Source organism: Papio anubis, chromosome 11, assembly GCF_008728515.1.
Source record: "Papio anubis isolate 15944 chromosome 11, Panubis1.0, whole genome shotgun sequence".
NCBI lineage: Eukaryota > Metazoa > Chordata > Mammalia > Primates > Cercopithecidae > Papio > Papio anubis.
Window position 1 is genome coordinate 20,022,622 of NC_044986.1, and position 20,749 is coordinate 20,043,370.

The window sequence follows — 20,749 nt, forward strand, 5'->3', positions numbered from 1 at the left end:
CACCTGTGTGAAACAGGCATGCAAGATTGCTCACCTGGTTTACCAGCTGGTGAGAATGAAAATAAATCACAACTGTAAATGTGGTTGAAAAATATTATACCCATAAATATCTCTATCACTAGTAGAGGGACCCCATCAGCAATTATCCAAATTGGTAGATGATTATAACTGACCCCTCCCCGCAATTCTCCTGCAAAAGCATATATAGATATAGCTATATCATGGAGACTTTTGCACAAACATTGCTCTTGGGTTTCAGCTGAAAAGTATCCAGCCCACCACATGTCCCCCTTGGGGCATGATCTGTTGAGGAGTAGGGCTGAGAGTTTTATCACTCTTCCTGTAGCAACCTAGATTTCCTTGGGCCTCTCCCAAGTCAAGTAAAACAGTGAGAGTAAAATGCTAGCTCAGCATTTCAGTTTCTGCAAGAACATGTGCCAACATGATATGGATCAGGGACTCAGGGGGGTTTTCAAACCAATAATGCAAATAAAAATAAAATAAGTTTGGGCAAGCAGCCTGCGATGTTAATATTACGTTCAGTGTTATAAGCTACCTTTCCCTGAAAATTATTACCTAGAGGTACTTGTTGGAAAACCAGAAATTGCTCTCCTAACTTAGAGATTTTAATCCTTGAGCTTGAAATCTACCAGATGCCAAAGTTTTCAGTGGGGCTTCTTCCAACCTTCATTTGAATGTTAATTGCAGTCCTCCTTGCTTTATCTCACTCTCCCTTCCATATATCCACTGTTCTGTTCTACTTTCCTGGCAGAGAGTTGAATTTCCTGGGTAGAAACAGTTGTTCTCTGTCAGTGGTTTCTAAACATATCGGAACTCTTTCCAAATTGTACAATCTCATCTCGCTTACAACTCCAGCCCACCTTTCTGGTTGTTGTAGCAGTTGTAAAGCAGGATTAGTGATGGGAAATGGGCAAATAATTAAGCCCTAACTACATTTCATTCAAAAGTAAACTTGGGAAGAAAGTTCTCCATGGCTTAAAAGGCAAATGTTAATTTTGCATTGTAAAAAGGAGGGAATGCAGCCCTCTGGGCCTGCCCATCCCTTGCCTAAGTGGAGATCTCTGTCAGATTGCTGTTCGCAATCTGATGGCAATCTGTGTTCCCAATCTAAGTGGGTTGGTGTAAGGGGCTCAGCCAGGGGCTCAGAGTCCAGAGACTCAGGACGAGGGGCATACTCTGGGGACTGGGAGGACACGAGCCAGGCAGGCCTGACATGTGTGATTGGAGATGGAGCAGAGGGAGGAACAGCACCTCTGGGGAAGGCCAGATGAAAATCCTAGGGGACTACTCTACTCTGCACGTCAGGTAGGGTCCAGATACTTAGCATGGCCCAATGGAGAAGAGGGCAGGAAAAACTCCAGCAGAGATGGAGGAGGGGAGCCATTTCTGCCCTGTCCAGTGAGCAGGTGGATGACTTTCACAAGGACCCCCTGGGAAGGAGGTAAGAGTGGATGACTGTCTTCCCAATAATGAAAATGAATTTCTTTTTCTTGGTTTTGCATGAGAGCCAAGGATGGTTTCAGAAAGAACCACAGTCAGAAGGGAGAAACTTCCTGTGCTCTTCAGTAGATGGAGGAGAGACCAAGTTGAGTCAACTCTACCTAGATAGTCACGTAAGCATAGCCTCAGGGGAACATGGGAGCTACACACAGCTCATAGTCTGCAGGCGTGGCATGCCAATATCCCACTGGGGAAACAAGATCATGGCAAGCCCATTAAAAGCCCACAAAACCAGCCACAGGCATGTGGCCTATACAACAGTGTTCTGGTGCAGTACTTGGGGCACCAACCTTTTTGGAATTACATCACCTGGGTTCAAACCCCCTCCCCTTCTCTCATCCTCAGCTTCACAATGGAGTTAATAATAGCACCTACCTCACAGGGTTATTTGAAGAATGAGGAAAACGCATAAAATGCTTGGGATAGCATCTGGCACCAAGTAAGTGTTCAATAAACATCAGTTGCTACTATTTGCTCTGAGGCAATATAAAGAAAATAGAGGACGACTGGGCTCCTATCTTGTAATGAGATCCACCAGCACCACATCTCATGTCTCTTTCTTCCCACATACCTTTGTGTTAAGCTTTTTACTGACTGTGTGAAAAAAGTCAAATCAACTTTGCCCGAGACTTAACTTATCCAGAAGGTTCAACTGGAAGATCATGTGTGACAATAGCCCACGGATATATTAAATATAAATGAAAAGGAGATATTTCTTCATTCGATGCCCACCATTTAATGAGGTTTCATATGTGTCCGCACTTCCCACCTCATTTTATCCTGTAAAAGTTTTGCAAGTATTATTATTCCTACTTCACACACACACACACACACACACACACATACACACACACACACGCACACACACACAAGAAAGAAAAGGAAAGGAGACTTGGATTGGCTTGTGTTTTTTTTTTTTTTTTTTTTGCAGGCCTTCATAGACCGTAAGTCACACTGGACGCAGTAGCAATTCCAAGTGGGCGAGGAAAAAAGAGCTGATCAGTCAAAGAACCCCTGGAAGAGAATCAAGGCTTCCTCCTCCTGCTGCAGGAGCCACCTCAAGGGGCACCTTCTTGGGAAGCTTTCCCTGACTCTCCTTGAAGACACAGCTTCTCCCACCTTCCTACTCCCCTGGGTCTTGCCCACGCTTCCTGTGATGATGATGATGATGAGGTTGTGTCATCACCTCTCCTGGGAAGACTGCAAACTCTTTTTCAAGAGCCCCCACCCCGGCACCTGGACAACACATGGTATAGAAAAGGAGCTCAAGCTTGAATTGAATGAAGATAAAGTTCTGTATTCCATGGGTGTCCAAAAAAACAAAACATGACTAAGTTTCAAGCCTTTTTACAATGGACTGAATATTTATGTTCCCCATCTCCCACAAATTTATATATTGAAATACTAACCCACAATGTGATGATGTTAGGAGGCAGGGCCTTAGGGAGGTGATTAGGTCATGAGGGTGGAGCCCTCATGAATGGGATTAGCACCCTTATGATAGAGGCCAGAGAGAGGCCCTTTGCCCCTCCCACCATGTGAGGACACAGCTAGGTGTCATCTCTAACCCAGAACACAGGTCCTCACCAGATACTGAATCTGCCGGCACCTTGATCCTGGATTTTCTAGCCTCTAGAACTCTGAGAAATACATTTCTGCTGTTTAAAATCCACCCAGTTTGTGGTATTTTGTTATAGCAGCCTGAATGAGCTAAAAAATTTCTTTATTCCTTTCATTTGCAATCCTAAAAGAGTGATAGTTGGGTCTTTCATGAGCAAAGAGTCTATCACCAAGATGGTAAGAAGTTAGAGGAAAGTTACAAAGTAGACAAAGATGCCCACTTCTACTTAACACAGCTCTGGAGGTCCTGGCTTACACCAAAGACAAGAAAAAGAAGTGAGGCCTGTGGAACGGAATAGAAGAGACAATCTGTAATTTCCAGATGTTATGATTTTATGATTGCCCACATTAAAAAAATCCAAAAGAATCCACAAATGATTAGAACTAATAAGAGACAGTATCAGCATAAGATAGAAAATCAATCTCCTAAAATTACTAGAAGGAGAAGCAAAAAGAGAAAGTAGACATATGAACAAAGAAACAAAATGTGTTTCTAGTTAAATACCTCATTGTCTTTGGGAGAAAGGGGAGGGATATGGAAATTTTTGATCAAGCAAAGCACAGGGCCCTTTGGCCACATTTCAGCTTGCAACAAGGAAGACTTTCCTAACCAGGGAGAACTGTGTGGAGGCCTTCAAGCTGAGTTGGCACAGAGAGTATGGGGCATATTATTAAATGTGAATTGAACTATATGACCTTTCTGGTTCCCTCTAATCCTGAGACCCATTTAGGATAAAACACGCTGGCATATTCAAAAGGAAGAATATACACAATCATTGCTTTGTTTGGAGAATGTCATAGGCAAACTCTAAGATGGCCTCCAATGATCCCAGCCTCCTGGTATTCACGCCCTTTGTGTAAAACTCTCTTCTTGAGTGTGGACTGAATTTACTGATTTGTCCCTAACAAACAGAATAGAGCAGAAGCGACGAGATGTCACTCTCAAAATGCAGTTATAAAAAGACCGTGGTTTCCATCTTGGGTGCTTTTTGTCACTGCAAATCTAGCCCTAAGAAAAGCCAGTTGCCAGGTTATATGGAGACATCCACGTGGCTAAAACTGAGAGAGGCTTCTGTCTGATACCCAGCAAGAAACGGAGGCATTCAATGCAATGTCCATGAGAAACTCAATCCAGTCGACAACCCCATGAGTGAGTTTAGAAGCAGATCCTCCCCAGTCAGCCCTTCAAATGAGAGTGCAGCCCTGGCTGACACTTTGACTCCAACTTCATGAGAGGCCATAATCCCAGAGGTGCCTAGCTAAGCTGCATCCAGATTCTTGACCCATAGAAATTGTGAGATAATATATGTTTGTTGTTTTAAGCTACTGAGTTTTGAGATGATTTGCTATATAGGCAAGTAACTAATGCAGGGGTCTTTTAACGTGTACTTCACACCAGGAACATGTGCTTCTGGTCAGTAGCCTATATTTTTTACAAGAAATTTTAAAATTTAAATCTCTTGAAGTCTCACTTTATGACAGTCATATTTATTTGAATTCTGGGCCTCACCCTACTTTTGAATCTTATTTGGAGAGAAGTAGGAGGGAGCTACAGGGTCTGCCTTAACCTTCAGGGATGTGTACTTATGTTGACTTGATGATCCTCATTCAGAAAATTAACAATCTACTAACATGTTCCCACTGCATCTTCTCTGGCCACACAGACGCAAGTGTCAAAAGCATCAACGAACACACTACCTGAAATTAACCATGATTCTGAGGTGGAATTAACAAGGCAGGTCATGTCCATGATTTGGCCATGGTTTTGGTGTTTATCATTCTTCCATTCAGTGGTACTGGGTTTCCACTGACAACCTGATGCTCATTCAAGCATCTGGCCATGTGAATATTGCAGTTCCCCAATACCCTCTCAGGCTAGGCTTCATAATACTCTCTCCCTTACCTCTTCACATTACCTGCTACTTGTTCTTTATCTTTCATCTTAGGAACCACTTCCTTTGTGATGAGTTTCTTGACCACTTAAACCAAGATGTTGTTAGATGCTCATCCTACATTCTCCAACAATTCCTTGTACTTCCCCAGTCACAGCACTTCTCACATTATTATAACTACTTGGTTATAAACCTTTTTCACCACCAGACTTAAGCTGTAAGACTAGCTATTTTGTCTCTTTTGGTTCTGTTGCATCCTTAAAGCCTAGCAAAGTCTCTAGCACTTAATAATTGAATAATAAATACATAATAAATAAATATATATATATATAAATGCTTTGTACTCTTCAGGCCAAAAGTTTGCTTCCAGAACTTACCCAAGCACCCTACCACCAAAACCTCATAGAACAGCAACCTGGATTAAAACAATGTAAACAATAAAAGGAAGTCAGAATGCAAAAGGACAGACATACTCAAAGGACAGGGGAAGAACAAGACAGCCATCCAGATAATACAAGCTGTCAGACACACTTTGGCTGCAATTCACTGGTGAATTCAGGTGGGGGTGTCCTGTTGGCCTAAATTATCTGGATATGCCTTCATTTTGCTTTGGGCCATAAACTCTTTTATCTCCTCTACAACTGGGAAGTTGGCAAAGCTTGCTTCTCCCACCAGAGAATGCAGATGAGCTCCCAGGCACTGGCCTTCCTCCTATTCAGTTTCATCCCTTTTAGTTCCATTTCATTTCCTTTAGTTCCAGTTGGTTCCCTGGGTTAAGGACTCCAGAACTGTTTCAGAGCTACTTTCTATTTCAACTGATCTTACGATCGAACCTCAGTGAGCTTCAGCACATGGTATTCACTTTGCACATTATTCCAGCTTTGAGAATGTTGATGCCAAACTTTTTAAATATGATGGAAGGAACAACTTTAAAATAGTTTCAGAAAAAAATTTATTGATGTCTTAAATCTCCTTGTCTTTTGCAATTTATTTTAAACCACATGACTGTACAAAATAGCTACTAGAAGGCTTGCCATCCCCTAGGCTGTCTCTACAGAAAAAAATATATATATATATCACTTTGAACAAAAATGAGTTTAAAATCCTATTTAAATGACTGGTTGATCCAATCAACAAGGGGAATAATAGGGTGGATGCCACCTGATCAATTTACTGTTGCTATATAGCAAACCACCCCACAACTTTGTGGCTTAGAACAATTTTTAATTTAACTCTCAATGCTATGTGTTGGCTGGGTGGTCTTTGCTCTAAGCTGGTTAAGCTAATCTCTGTTGCTGATCCCTCTCATGCCACAGTAGTCAGCTGATAGGTGGGCCAGTGGCTGGGTGATCTGGAATGGCCTCTCTACATGACTGGTAGGTGACAGGGTATCAGCAGGGGACTTGGCTATCATCTTCCAGTAGGCTAGTTCAAGCTCATCTGCATACAATTCAGTGTTCCCAGCCCAGCAAGAGAGAGAAAGCTCAAATGGACAAGCAATTTTCAAATCTCTGCTTGCTTTGCATTTGCTGATGCCCCAAATCACATAGCTAACCAAGATTCGAGGGATGGGGACATCAACTCTACCTCTTAATGAGGTATCTGCAACATCAAAGGAAAGTAAGTAGATGGAGAGAAGGGAAGTATTGGTGCCATTTTTGTTCTCTATTATAATTTATATAATTTGTACAATTTTCTGTTATAATTTCCATACAATTTGCCTTGTTCATTTCCCATGGATACTCTTTGAAAGAGCACTTATTTCCATTTTATGGATGACAACACTGAGGTACAAAGAAGTGAAGTAGAATGTCCACGGTTATACCACTAATAAATGACAGAGCTGGGATTTGGACTCAGTATCACATTGCTCTGAAGCCTGCATTTCTAATCATTCCCTTTTGTGTATAACCCAAGTACTGGCTGGTTGCTAACAGGTTGCTAATCTGAATTCAAACTTAAAAAAAAAAAAAATTCATGTATGTAGGCAGCAGCCTCAGTCTGTATTTATCAAATATTTTCAAAATATTTTGCAGAGATTATTTTTATTACTAGTTCAATAAAACCTCAAGCCCCAGATGTGGTTAGTCAGGCTCTCTTCTCCTGAACTTTCAAGCCCTAAGGCACTTTATGGTAATGAAACCTCAACTTCTTCAACTCCTTAGTGACATTCCTTCCCACTTATAAACAGAAAGAATCTTCTTTTTTGAAACCATGAAATTCTACTGCAGTTTCCACCCTTGGAAGAGACAAGACTCAGAATCTCTGGGCTCATTCCCAGCCCCAGCTCTCCTTTCAAAACCATGGGGAACTGGGACCAGAACCAGGGATATTGCCTCTTTGCATAGATAAGAACTGGTCATGTGAGCCCGTCAAGTTTCAGGCAGATTACTAACCACTCCAAAAATGAAACCAGAGCCACAGTGAGCAGTGCCTCAAAGCTGGTCTCTCCCCAGTCCTTGCAAAGGTAGGTTTTCTCCATGTCCTGTTTCTGCCTCTCCTCTCCTCCTGGCGCTCTCCCTTTCTCACTGGTCTCTTTGGCTCTCTCTCCTTCCATCTCCATTTCTTCTAATCCAAACTTCCTTTCCTCCCCCATACCCCTCTTTGACTGTGGAATACCATTAGGAATACCACTTCCATTGAAATTAGTCCAAAAGATGCCTTTGGCTGTAATATGAAGTGATGGAAGACCCAGGAGGTGAATTAAATGCACTCAGTGAATCTGGTAATCCTGTTTATTTTGAGGGAATAGAAATACATTATTTCTTACATGTAGTCTACTTCTACTCTGAAGTCTGCCATTGACTAGGAATGAATTTATCTTCATTTGACAGTTTTATGACCCAAATCAGCTAGCTCTGTCCATTGATCTGATTTAAAATGCAACCAAAGGGTTGGGTTGCTTTAACAGAAATCTAAACATGGCCAACAGTGCCTGCCATCACCTAGATTTTTCATAATATGTGAGTTTCTCAGTGTGGCTGTCGGGACCTCCTGGTGAAGCTTACCTCTTGAATGGCCATTATTTAGCAATAGAAATGATTCAGCAACGAAAACAAGTGCTTGACTTTTTTTTCTTTTTAAAAGATTTATTAAAGCTCCTCAGAGGTTGTTTTTATAAAACCCAGCCCTTAGAGTGGTTGACCTTAAAAATGTGTTTATCTAAGCTATATTCCCCAAAACGTTGACCAACATAATAAATAATTTATTTAATGTTTCCTTAAATATTATTTTGTTTGGTTTAAACCCAAAGTAGAAACTTCTCCCCAAAAGGAACACTGTCTCATTTTTGTATACAATGGAAACATTCGGGAACAAATAAAAGAAATATAATCTTTCTCACAAATGTTGGCTTACTAAGTGAGCTGGTTAATCCAGGGGATGCAAAATAAATGTTGTGACATTTGGCTGTTAAATTAGAAGCTGGGAACTTTGGTTGATGGTTATATCGTTATTTTTAGTACTTCGTTATACTGGTAGGAAAATAAATATCCACAAATAAACATAGCAAGTAGGGCACAAAGGGATTATCAACAGGAAAATGCCCTTCGCCCAAACCATGGGGGAGCAGCTACATGGACTGTGTTCACACTTACAAATGTCTTTTTCCAGAGATGTTGGTAAATCTAGAGCTTAGCTACATTGGAACTGCCTTCAGGACAACTTGCTAAATGTACCCCCACTTCCTCGGCAGAGCTGTCCCTTCATCCATAGTGGGACTAATCACAGAAGTCCTGTCCCTGGGCCACAGAGGGGGGCCCTGACAGGCAAGTCAATTAGATTCCACTTTGTGAGCCCTGACATAAACTAGCCAATTAGATTCGCTTTGTGAGTCCTGACATAGGCTAGCCAAATAGATTCCACTTTCTAAGACTCTGTGTTTGGGCAAGAAGCACATTTGACTCAACCTCAGCCAATTATAATTTGGTGTATATATATGAAACAGGAGGAGAAGGAGCCTGCTCTTTGGGTCATAAAACTAGAGGCAAATCAAAGGCTGCCCAGGAAAAAGCCTGGTTACAACAGAGGGCACTAGAGAAGCAGAACTGAGCGATGGTAATGCGTGATTTCTGACAACGCTGTATAAGCCCCTGAGTCCAGCCATGCCCAACCATTAATTCCCCCTTTTGCTTAAACTGGCTGGAATCAGTGTTGGCATGTCCTATAATAACCAAAAGAGTCTTGACTAATCCCGGGCACCCAGGATGAGGCACAAGTTGTCCTCAGGGGATATTTGTTCATTTTATCCCTCTAGCTTTCTGATACTAACTTAGATTTATACCTATCTTAAATCCCACCTTCAGCGCTACATGTATTTCTGTTCATCCCCTTTTTTGGTGAAACATTCTCTATAGGGACAGGAAGTCAGGACAACTAGTCAGAGTCTCACAGCAATGAGTATGATGATCACATCCTAGACCAAGCCAGTTCCTTAGAAGCAGTCTTGCTGATTTCAGAGCATATCTTTGGATTAAAATTAAATGTGGGTGTGAGCTCAATGACCCAAGGATTCTTACTCTTTAAATACAATTATGGGCTGGGCGCGGTGGCTCACGCCTGTAATCCCAGCACTTTGGAAGGCCGAAGCGGGCAAATCACGAGGTCAGGAGATCAAGACCATCCTGGTGTACACTGTGAAACCCCGTTTCTACTAAAAATACAAAAAAAAAAAAAAATTAGCCAGGCATGGTGGCGAGTGCCTGTAGTCCCAGCTACTCGGGAGGCTGAGGCAGGAGAATGGCATGAACCCGGGAGGCAGAGCTTGCAGTGAGCCGAGACGGTGCCACTGCACTCCAGCCTGGGCAACAGAGCGAGACTCCGTTTCAAAAAAAAAAAAAAACAAAATAAAATAAAATAATTTTAAAAAATAAAAAATAAATACAATTATGAAACTAGTCTGTGAAGGCTCGTTTTGGGTTCAGCTGGAGACACATGTGGCACCTTAAAAATCAGGTATCTGCACTGTACAGAGTACCTTACTTATATTGTCTCATTAACACCTCCCCCAAACCTTGTGTGGCAGGTATCATTACTATCCCATTTCACAGAAAAGGAAGAAACACTCAGAATGGTTCAGAAACTTATACAGTTAATTAGCTGTGGAGGCTGGAAGAAATTCTGTGTCTATAATATTCTATCCTTCCCTAAATGCTGGCCACTATGCTAAGACAGTAAAGAAGCAGAGGGGTGGCCATGGGGGCTATCAGTCTACCATGTGAGATTCAAGAAGAGTTATTAAGAACAGTCACCAGTAAGCAAAGAACACTGAACTCGGAATTAGACCGTTCTGAAATGGACACCCTAGTTCTGCCCCTCATTTCTTCTGTGTTCTTGGGCACTTTTCTTTATCCCTTGAAGTCTCAGTTTCTCCACTGTGAAACATGGTTAATTATAATATAGTAGAGAGTCCTATTGCTTCTTGGCCCTTTGACTAAGATCAAGTGTATAGTAGACAGTCTCCAAGGACAGCCGCCAATAATTCCCCATCCCTGTTCATGAACACCACTCCTTGCTTTAAGAGGAGGAGTCTACTTATTACCCTCTCCATAAATGTGGGCTGGCCTCAGGGCTTGTACAGGCAAATAGAATGTGGAGAAAGTGACATTCTCTGACTTCTGAGCCCAGGTCTTAAGCTTCTGCTTCTTCTCCTTTGGAGGCCAGGATTTAAGGAAGTCCAACCTAGACTAATGAACGATTAGATGCCCTGAGGATGAATGACCATTTGAACATCAAGACTTGACCAAACTCTAAACTAAATGCAGCCTCAAGAAAGACCCTAAGCAAGGCCAGTAGAAGAACCGGCCCAGCTAAACCCCAGCCAAACCACTGAATTGTAAGAAATAATATGTTATTGTTATTTTAAGCCTTACTCTCTGGGATGATTTGTTACGTAACAATAGATAACTGACTTGCCTCAGGTTGCTGGGAAGATTTAATAGGTTAATGTATGTAAAAGCAAGAACACCTAGAACAAAGTTTGCCATTTATGTATTCAACACATGTTTATTGGGCAAGTACTTTATGGGCACCACTGCAGAGGCAATTGGGATTCTGAGGGGAGCAGGGCAAAGTCACCACCCTCTTGGAGCTTACATTGCAATAAGAGGAATAATAAATAATAAAAAAATAAATAATACAATGTCAAGTACTGACTTCTGCTGAGAACAGTTGCTGTGTAGCAACCCTGTATTATTTGTATGTGCTGCTAACTATCCTTGGTTTACATGCTCTTGGTTCAGGCCTTCAGAAATTCAGTGAAAGTGAAGCAAAGTAGGGAGGTAAAGGCTGAGAGGGAGAAGGCCTATTTTAGATGGTGTGGTCCAAATGGCCCTTTTTGCATGGGGTATTTGAATAGACACCTGAATGATAGAGGAAGTCAGCCATGCCTTCCCTGTACAGCCATGACTCCTATGCATGCACCTGTTCACATAATGTATTCTAGTTATTTGTTTTTGTCTTATCTTCCCTCATTGACAGAGAGCTCTCATAGGCAGGCAGAGGCATTTCACATTCAGATCCTCTGTGGTTTGGGCAGTGGTTGATGCCCAGTAGGTGCTCAGGGAACACTGATTGACCATATGAAGGCATGTCATGGAGCCATCCACTACTCAACTCAAGGGTTAAAGTCACTGAGCCAAAAAGAAGGCCCAAAATATAGCTACTACCCTCCACAGGAGACCCTGCAGAACACAGGCCAGATTCCCCCTTTACAGAAAGCTTCATTGGCAGCCCAACTGTCCCATGACCTCCATGTGAAGCCTGAGGAAACCCTGCCTTACTTGGGTCCAGTTGCTGGGAACAGCCACCCACCTGTCCTATACCCTTAGGCAGAAACCTCTATGGCCATCACCAGAAGGGAGGTGTCTACCTGCACTTTCCTTGAGCTGCCCAGGCACTATGGTACAGGGAGCAAGATCTCCAAGGACAGGGGAAAACCCAGGGGATCTGAGATCTGCCTCCTCCTGCACCCAGCAGTCAGGCTGCAAGTTCCAGGCAGGATGTGATGGGAGGGAAGCCTGGTGGAGCAGAGGCGTTTGCTCAGCAGGAGAAACTCTGTCATTCCTTGTCCTCCCCTGACTCCACCTCATCTGGCCCACTAGTAACATCCCAGTTGGCCTCATGAAAAATACCACGCCTGATTTCAACGAAGACACCTTGGTTGTGCACAGCCACAGGCCTGCGGGGTGTGCTTTCACCTCTGCCCTTCCCACCAAACCCTCCTTTATTATCCACCAGATCAGATAGCAATAGGGCGACTTCGTCTTCCTGAGCAGCTCCACATTCCACAAAGGGACCGTTGCTATTTGCCACTCTGGGAGAGAAAGCCCGTCACGGGCCTTCCCCTATGGAGCCCTCTCTCTTTCCCTGCCTCTCTTCCAGCTGCTCCTGGTTCAAGCCGCTGCCTGCCCTGGCTAATAATGCCTTGTCATGCAGTGACAGAATTACGGCCTCACACTGGTTTCACATGTCACAAATAATTGTGCTCATTGCGCATCATATTGAAGTTGTCAGGTCTCTCTTACGCCTATAATTTGTGTGAGTTGATCATACTTTGGTAAATCAGCAGGTCGTGACCTGTGCCCTTTAGCCCCCGTGGCTGGCTGAGAATGACCTACAAATCTTGTGACAGGGACAACAGAGAGGGTATGAACTGCTCAATTGCTCGTGTCTATCAGCTGCTGTGGAGACAGTCCGTTGCTCTCTGCTTTCACGATCACTTTAAACGGCTAACGCGGCACCCTATGTCAGCCCATCTTAATCTCTTCACATCTGTTTTTTTTTTTCCTCTAGATTTTTTTTAAGTACTTTTGGATATTTCTAATTTTTTATCCTTTACCACAAGACATTTTGGTGCCAAACCCAAGTGTCTTTCTCGCATGTGTTTTAAATAAAAACCTCCAGCGACTGTGATAAAGGGAACAGACCTCACTTTCTCTGTCCAGCCCAACTGAACAGAGCTCCACGCAATGGTTAAATCTGGCTGGCAGCTTTATGAGCTCCATTGCTAACACTTTATTGGGTAACACGTTCACAAATAGTGTTCCTGAGACTTTGTTTTCATTAAGGTACAACATGTACCATCAAGTTGCATTTAATTCTCTGCTTCACATTTTATACACAGTATCGCTGACCGTGGCCTTCAGTATCTAATGCTGGAAAGAGAGTAATGAAGTTCAAGCTGCTTTTATTACCCTGGATCTTCAATAACTGGCTTCTTAAAAAGTCAGTGGAAAAGAAGCAAGATGACCAAGTTCTGTCCAGACTGATGCTCTGCAGAAATGCTGGAGTGAGGTCAAGAATAAAATGGTTTTATGTGGGTCTATCTCCAGGGCAGCTGTTGCAAGTTAGGTGCCCAGAGAGTGGCTAGCCTCCTCCTAGGTTAAGAAACAGAACATGGTGTCAATGGCTCCATGATGTTCACTCTGGTGGCTTCCCATTCTTTGGCAAGCTACCTCACTCCTGCAGAGAAGCACCAGTGGGTGGGTTTGTAATTCTGAAAGCAGACGGCAACATCTGACTGCCCATGTTGGGATGTCAGGAAGTGCGGATGATGCCACTTGTTGGAGCAATAACAGGCATAAGGGCAGTGGGTGAAAGGAGAGCAAATGAGCAAGGCTCTCTCTCCACACCTATACAAGGCATGCCCATTTAATTTCCAAAAGCGTCAACTGAGGGCGTGTGAACAAGGAATAATTAGTAGCACACACAAGCAATGCACAGTTGTTACAGAAGACACAAACTCATGTTGCTTGAGTGTTTGGATTCCTTTCCCCCTTACCTCTTCTGGTCATAGGCACAGACCCATGATGATTCTCAGCACTGAAAGGCATATCGCTTTCGACGCAATTTACAACAGCCAATCACCAAGTTAAGGCAGGAGTGGGGAAAGAAAATGTTGTGTCTGGGTTGCAACTATAACCCTCCAAAGGCCCCAGCTATGAAGCAAGTTCAATGCAGATGTGGGTGGTTATGGACTGGAGATTTATTTTTCAGGAGTATCTCTTTGCTGAGAAAACTTAATGGAAATGTAGACAGACGGGGGTTCAGATCACAGTACAACCTGTAACTAGCTGGGTGACCTAGGCACGTTACCTTAACTCTCCATGTCTCAGTTCCTCAACCTGCACAGTAGTTGGCTCATAGTAGGTGCTGAGTAGATCTTATTTTTTTTCTCAGTCTAGGTTTTCATTTGCAAGCAAAGCAGTGTGACAGTTAAGCAGAAAAGGAATATATAGGGAAGATGTGGGCAGCTTACAGAGTCTGAAGAAACGCTGGAGAGCTGAGATGAAAAATGAGCTGGAACCAAAGGAGGTGAGAGGGCAAAGAACATAGCTGATATCAGACCATGAGCACAATCCAGTTATGATGCTGACCCTGGCATCACCTCCATTGGCCCTTGGGTTCTACCACTGAACCCCAGACTCCAGTATCTTCTTCCTTCTCATTCTTTACCTGGGGCTGGGGGAAGGAAGCAGTTCAGGCTTCAGGTTTTACTCACAATCCCTTTAATACTTTAATACTGTATATATTATTTTTTGGTTCTTTTTCAACAAAGGTGTGGGGTGTGGGGTGGAGAATCTGCATTAAAGCAATCTGATCAGCTTATCCAAAGCCATGCTGTGAATCAGTGACACTGTTTGGAATGAAAACACACCCGCATCTCCAGTTCCCCTTAAGTTGTGTCCATAACTAGCTCATGGAATGACTGTGGGAGAATTCAGGGGGAATAGTGAAACTCTGGCTTCCCATAGGAGCAGTGAAGACACTGGCTACCAAGTGCAAAGTCATCTTTGACTCCCACCTCTGTTACTGGTGAGACAGGGCTCTAAAGAAGTGCCTTGGATGGCCTTGAAAAATGGGACTCAGTCAAATCCATGGATAGGAAGAGAATGAAAAATGAATCTGGAAAATTCAGTCACACACTCCATTATTGAGTGGTTATGTTCTAGGCACTAGGCTAAGTTCTTTTGTGGCATTATTTTATTTAACATTCACATTAAATCAATGAGCTATTGTTATCCCCATTTTACAAATGAGGAAATCAAGTCTTCTGAGTCGGAGGGCATGTGGTAACATGGACATAGCACAAAAGCTTTGCCTTCAAAGCGGGACGTGCCCACAGATGTCTCTGGGTGGCGGCGGCATAGAAAAAGGACACGGGAACCCCAGGGCACAATATCATGGGTACTTAAGAAATGCCTGGTGATCTCATAATCTCCAAAACCGGTATTGTTTGGGCTAAGGGATAAAGAGACAAAAAGCTAAGGAATATTTCATGATCTGGAAACTTTCAGTTCCTTTAATATGAAAATGCTCAACACGAAGTATTAAAGATGTAAGGATTCGGAGGTTGCAGGAGGCCAAAGAAGATTAAGAGATTCTTTCCCCCAAATGAAGTGCATAGTGTATCCATTACGGGGCATGGAGATTTCCCTTCCCCTCCCCTGTCCCTTCCGCTTAATAGAGAAAATGCTGAAAACTTTGAAGAAATACATTCTTTGTTCCTCAAGTTCCATGATTAATTAGGTATAAGCCATGTTTCAAAATGTTTCGTCATTTATTTGTAATTCTCCCCAGAGTGTGTACAGTAACTTGGCTCAGAACACATAGATTACATTGCAAATGCTACTCATATGCTGAAACTTTTTATGTGTCTTTCCCTTTCCTTCTCTGCTTTCCCCTATAGTACTTGAGTGGAAGAACAAAGCTGGATTTCCATCGAAGAGCACACCCTGCTTTGAGTGGATTTCTCCAGCCTATGGGGAACCGACAGAAGGGGGACTGGAAACAGTCAGCAGGCAGCTGTGCGCCCACACAGGCATGGAGCCTCCCAGGTTGCTCTAACCCCCGTATCTCTGGATCAGTCAAGCAAAACTGTGCATTTGCTTCAAGTCAGTCTTCATCTCTCCATCTCTCTTCACACACCCCTCCCCAGGAGTAACGCCCAGGATTGATCCCAAGGATACATAAGCTAGGGAGCAATACAGTGTAGCAGTAAACACTTGGGATCCAACGATGGAGCTCTGACTCCATTTTTAGAGCTTTGTCTTTTTCTCATCTATTAAATGGGGATAAGAATAGCCTCCGAGATCCACTGGGTCATCGTAGGAGCAAATGTGATTTAACAGGGTGCTTCATTCAGAATACGCTTTCTACGGGTGTTCACATTATATTTGTTATTTTCAATTTGGCCCAACTCCCAACCCCCAACACACACACACACACACACACACACACACTCTCTCTCTCTCTCTCTCTCTCTCTCTCTCTCTCTCTCTCTCTGGGGCCAAGTGACTTAGGATAGTGCTTGGAGCAGTGAATTTGAGTCTGTGGAAGAGAAATTGGATCGGTTAGACAAATTCCCAAGTTGAAGCAATCTGTGTTATGCACACACACACAAAACACACAACACACACGTACACATGCACACACACACAGCTCAGGTTACAAGATTTAGTTGCTGATTCCAAGGCAGAGGCTGCTCTTCTTGCTTTCCATCAGACCCCCTGACTTGCTGCAGAGGTAGCCCCTCCCTTTGCAATATTTTTACTTCCATATCTTTGCTTCCCATCACTCATCAAGAAAAACATTCCTCCTCCAAAGCTCAGATCAAATGCCACCACCAGCTTACAGTCCTCACTTTGCCACTCTTTAAGGTGGACTGCGTATGGTCAAGGGTGAGGCCTCATCTCCTAGGCTTCAACTGCCTGGGCCTTGAAGGTGCATTGAATTGAATCACCAGGTGTATCAGTTTCCTGGGGCTGCCATAACAAAGTACACAAACCTGGCGGTTTAAACACCAGAAACTTACAGTCTCACGATTCTGGAATCTAAAAGTTCAAAGTCAAGGTGTCAGCAGGGTGGTTCCTTCTGAGGGCTGCGAGGGAGAATCTGTTCCATTCCTCCCTCTTAGCTTCTGGTGGTTTCGTGGTGATCTTTGGGGTTTCTTCATTTGCAGAAGCATCACCCCAATCAGCTTCATACAGCATTTTCCCAGTAAGGGTGTCTGTCTCTGTGTCAAAATATGCCCCTTTTTGGGGGGTATCAGGGTAAAGTTCTGGTAAAAATACAGAAAATCTGCTAGACAAATTCAAAAAGAACTGTAACACTCATAATTTGTCCTTATTATAAGAACACAATTACTTTGGATTAGGGCCCACCCTAATGACCTCATCTTAACTCGATCAACTGTGAGGACCCTATTTCCAAATAAGGCCACATTCACAGGTACTGGAGAAGAGGACTCTAACTTTTTTCTCAGGAGAGGCAGGGGACAGTGTTCAACCCATGACCAGGGGTGAATGAATAACAACTCTGAGTCAGAGTCCATAGGTTCATTCTGTTTTTCTTTTCTTTTTTCTTTTTTTTTTGAGAGATGGGATCTTGCTTTGTTGCCCAGGCTGCAGTGCAGCAGCATGCTCACAGCTCACTGTAGCCCCAAACTCCCAGGCTCAAGCAATTCTCCTGCCTCACGCTCCCAAGTAGCTGAGAATACAGGCTAATTTTTAAAATGTTTTTGTAGAGACGGGGGGGGGGGGGGGGGGTCTGGCTATGTTGCCCTGGCTGGACTTGAACTCCTGTCCTCAAGCAATCCTCCTGCCTCAGCCTTCCAAAGTACTGGGACTACAGGTGTGAGCCTCTGCTCTCAGCCTCTTTCTAATTCTAGCAGGGAAGAGCAGTGAAAATACTGAAAGGGTAACATCCAAGCCCGCCCTTATCATCAAACACAGATAGTTCCCATCTGGTGGTTCTTGAGCCCTGCTGCCACATTAGCCTCACCTGTAGATCCTAAAGGCAAAATGAGACAAAACCAAACAACGATGCTGGGATGGGGAAGACAGGTCAGTGGGACTCAGCCGTCACTTTCTTTCAGGTGCAGCCAAGGAGGAGATCCACCGCACTAGACTAAACACACGAACAATCCATGTGCTTTTCCGTGGTCTAGCCCGAGAGCCATTTCTTGTTTGGGGGCTTACAGTGTTACTTGGGATGTTTAAACAACTCTTAAAAAATTAAACTGACCTCTTATGTAGAATTCTATAAAGAATATAGAATGTTAAAAATCTCCAGATGGTTGAGATTAAGGAAAAAACATACGCTTTTCCTAAAATATGCAGCCATTTGTCTACTTTTGGTAGAACTAACTCTTGCCCAAATGGAGAGGTAGAGTCGGGGGTTTTGGTCTCATAGTTGGAAATGCTTTGAGATCCAAGAGGGAGAGATTTTGTAGATCATGAAGACACCACTGCTGGCTGTTCTCGTGGTGGTCAGCATGATACTCCAGGCTTATACTCAACGTGTCTTGCTGGTTCAGTGTGGACATGGTATTACTGGTGCCTCGTGTTTCCGTTGGAGAGATGAGCTGGCATATGAAGAATATGCAGACACCTGGAGAGGAATGAGCAATCCATGGGCCCAGGTTTTTTAGCAGAAAAGAGAGCAGGCGCACTGGTGATCATAACAATAGGGAACACTTCCATGAGTATATCATGCAACTGATAGTTAATAGTAGCGACGTCCTTATTACTGCTAATTTTTTTTTTTTTTTTTTAGACGGAGTCTTGCTCTGTCTGTCGCCCAGGCTGGAGTGCAGTGGCGCAATCTTGGCTCACTGCAAGCTCTGCCTCCTGGGTTCATGCCATTCTCCTTCCTCAGCCTCTACAGGCATCCGCCACCACGCCCGGCTAATTTTTTTTGTATTTTTAGTAGAGACGGGGTTTCACCGTGATAGCCAGGATGGTCTCGATCTTCTGACCTCATCATCCGCCTGCCTCGGCCTCCCAAAGTGCTGGGATTACAGGTGTGAGCCACCACACCCGGCCACTTCTAAACTTTTTGTGCCAATTTTCTAACTACCAAAATCTAATTTCGAACATTTGGCTACTTGAGTGACTACATTCTTCTCTGTGTTTTGGAAACATGAACACAAAGCAGATTCTTTGGAAATTAAACACATTTGTTTCGGGGATATTTTATTAAACAGACTAGAAGGACAAAAGTCACTTACATTGGCAGTTCAGTCTTTGCTACCTGAGAACAAGTTCTAAGAAACAGCAAATAACAGGCATACAGGCCCTATAAAGGAACTGTGAAATTACTCATTCTGATAAAATTCAGGTTTCTTATTTCAGAGGGAATTGGGGGAGGAGGTGTAGAAGAAAATTGGATAGTCAATTAGGACTAACTACATGGCTAATCGCAAAGATTACAAATCCCAGGGATGTAAATGATACCTACGGCCCCGATATCTTCAGTAAACATTTAAAATAATAAAAACGATAAATTATCCATTGCCACAAGTTTGACCTCTTACCCTGGTCATATCAGAGTGGGTCCAGCAGAAAGGGGAGGAAGGTCTAAACTTTGCCTGGGTGATGTGAGGTTAGGGACTGAGGACCCTCTTCTGCCAAAAAGTTAATCTCTAGTATTTATTTGGGTGCAAAAGAAAGTAGAATAATGGGGAAGGAGGTCCTTCATGTAAAAGAAACTCAAAAGCTTTACAGACTGAATTAGGTGTAATCCTTATGGGATCCCTAACAGCTCATAAATAACTTTTAATGAGATTTCCAGCGAGTAAAATAGCACGTGGGGGAAAAAAGTATTCTTTTTTATTTTTGTTATTTTGTTTTCAATAAAGCACATGCTTCATATCGTTGTTTTCCAAACCCATAACCAAAAGAAGGGAAACCATTTCAATAAGAAGAGATTAGTACTGAAAATATTTAATTAACTGATAGGGACAGGAAACGCTTGAATATGTCATTGAAAATATTTGACATTGACCACTAATCTATGGAAACTTATAGAGCTGAGTCTAAAGCATGTTCCGGAGTTAAGCAGAGAAATAAATCAAGGTTTGCAAATGTCATTTAAGTTTTCACCTGTCCCACGATTCAAAATTATTGGCTTCCCAATGAAAAGCATATGTTGTGTCCCATGCCTGGGGAGTAGTAATGAAGTGAGGCAGACACTCTCCAGCGCTCCCTCCCATGGTGCCCCTCTTTATTTCCCATCAAGTGAAAATAATTACTGTATCCTTAAGGGAGCGCTTCCCTGCGTCTGGTCTGCCGATAAGGGCTGCCATGCTGGCTCCTCCAGCCCTGCCCCTCTTCCTTGAGGGACCATGGTTTGATTTATGAGAAAATAGTTGGCAAATTGCGATGTCCATCGTGATGGATGACATCATTTGGACCATTTTGCTGATCATGTATGACTACCTTTTTTTTATTTAGCCTGGTTGCAATTGATCCGTAGCTCCAACAGCTGAAGAAGGGGGAAAAAATAGCAATCGCCTTTTCTTGGAGAGGTCACTAAGCAGAAAGAGCTCTGGCCTTTTGTTCCCTAGAAACTCACCAGTGATGTTCAAGCCCTTTACAAAGAGCTCTCATAGATATTATCTTAGACCATCCAAACAAAGGCTCTCAGAAGTAGGCAAGACGGGTATAGTTCTTCTCATTGGGAAGATAAACAAAGTAAAGTTCAGAGAGACTGAGTGCATTCCCCCAGGTCACACAGTTAGTCAAAATCAGGGGTTCAAATCTTGGTCTTTTGACTCCCAAGCAAATTCTTTCTCTTTTCATTGTTTCTTGATGGAACAAGAATGTACACTTAGTGACAAAACCAAACTCCCCCTATAATAGGCTATTCAGTCCTGCTCCTTCCCGAGTTTCTGGGAGCTTTCTAACTGAGCTCCAAGCCCCTGATATCTCCCTTCA

The 20,749-nt window shown here is 43.2% G+C and overlaps 1 non-coding gene across 1 annotated transcript; it reads right to left on the minus strand.

Moving 5' to 3' along the window:
• Positions 1 to 17,085: 17,085 nt before the first annotated feature.
• On the minus strand, positions 17,086 to 17,145 carry LOC116269583. The gene has a single exon (XR_004177205.1). It is a non-coding gene; the product is annotated as a U7 small nuclear RNA (small nuclear RNA).
• Positions 17,146 to 20,749: the final 3,604 nt, after the last annotated feature.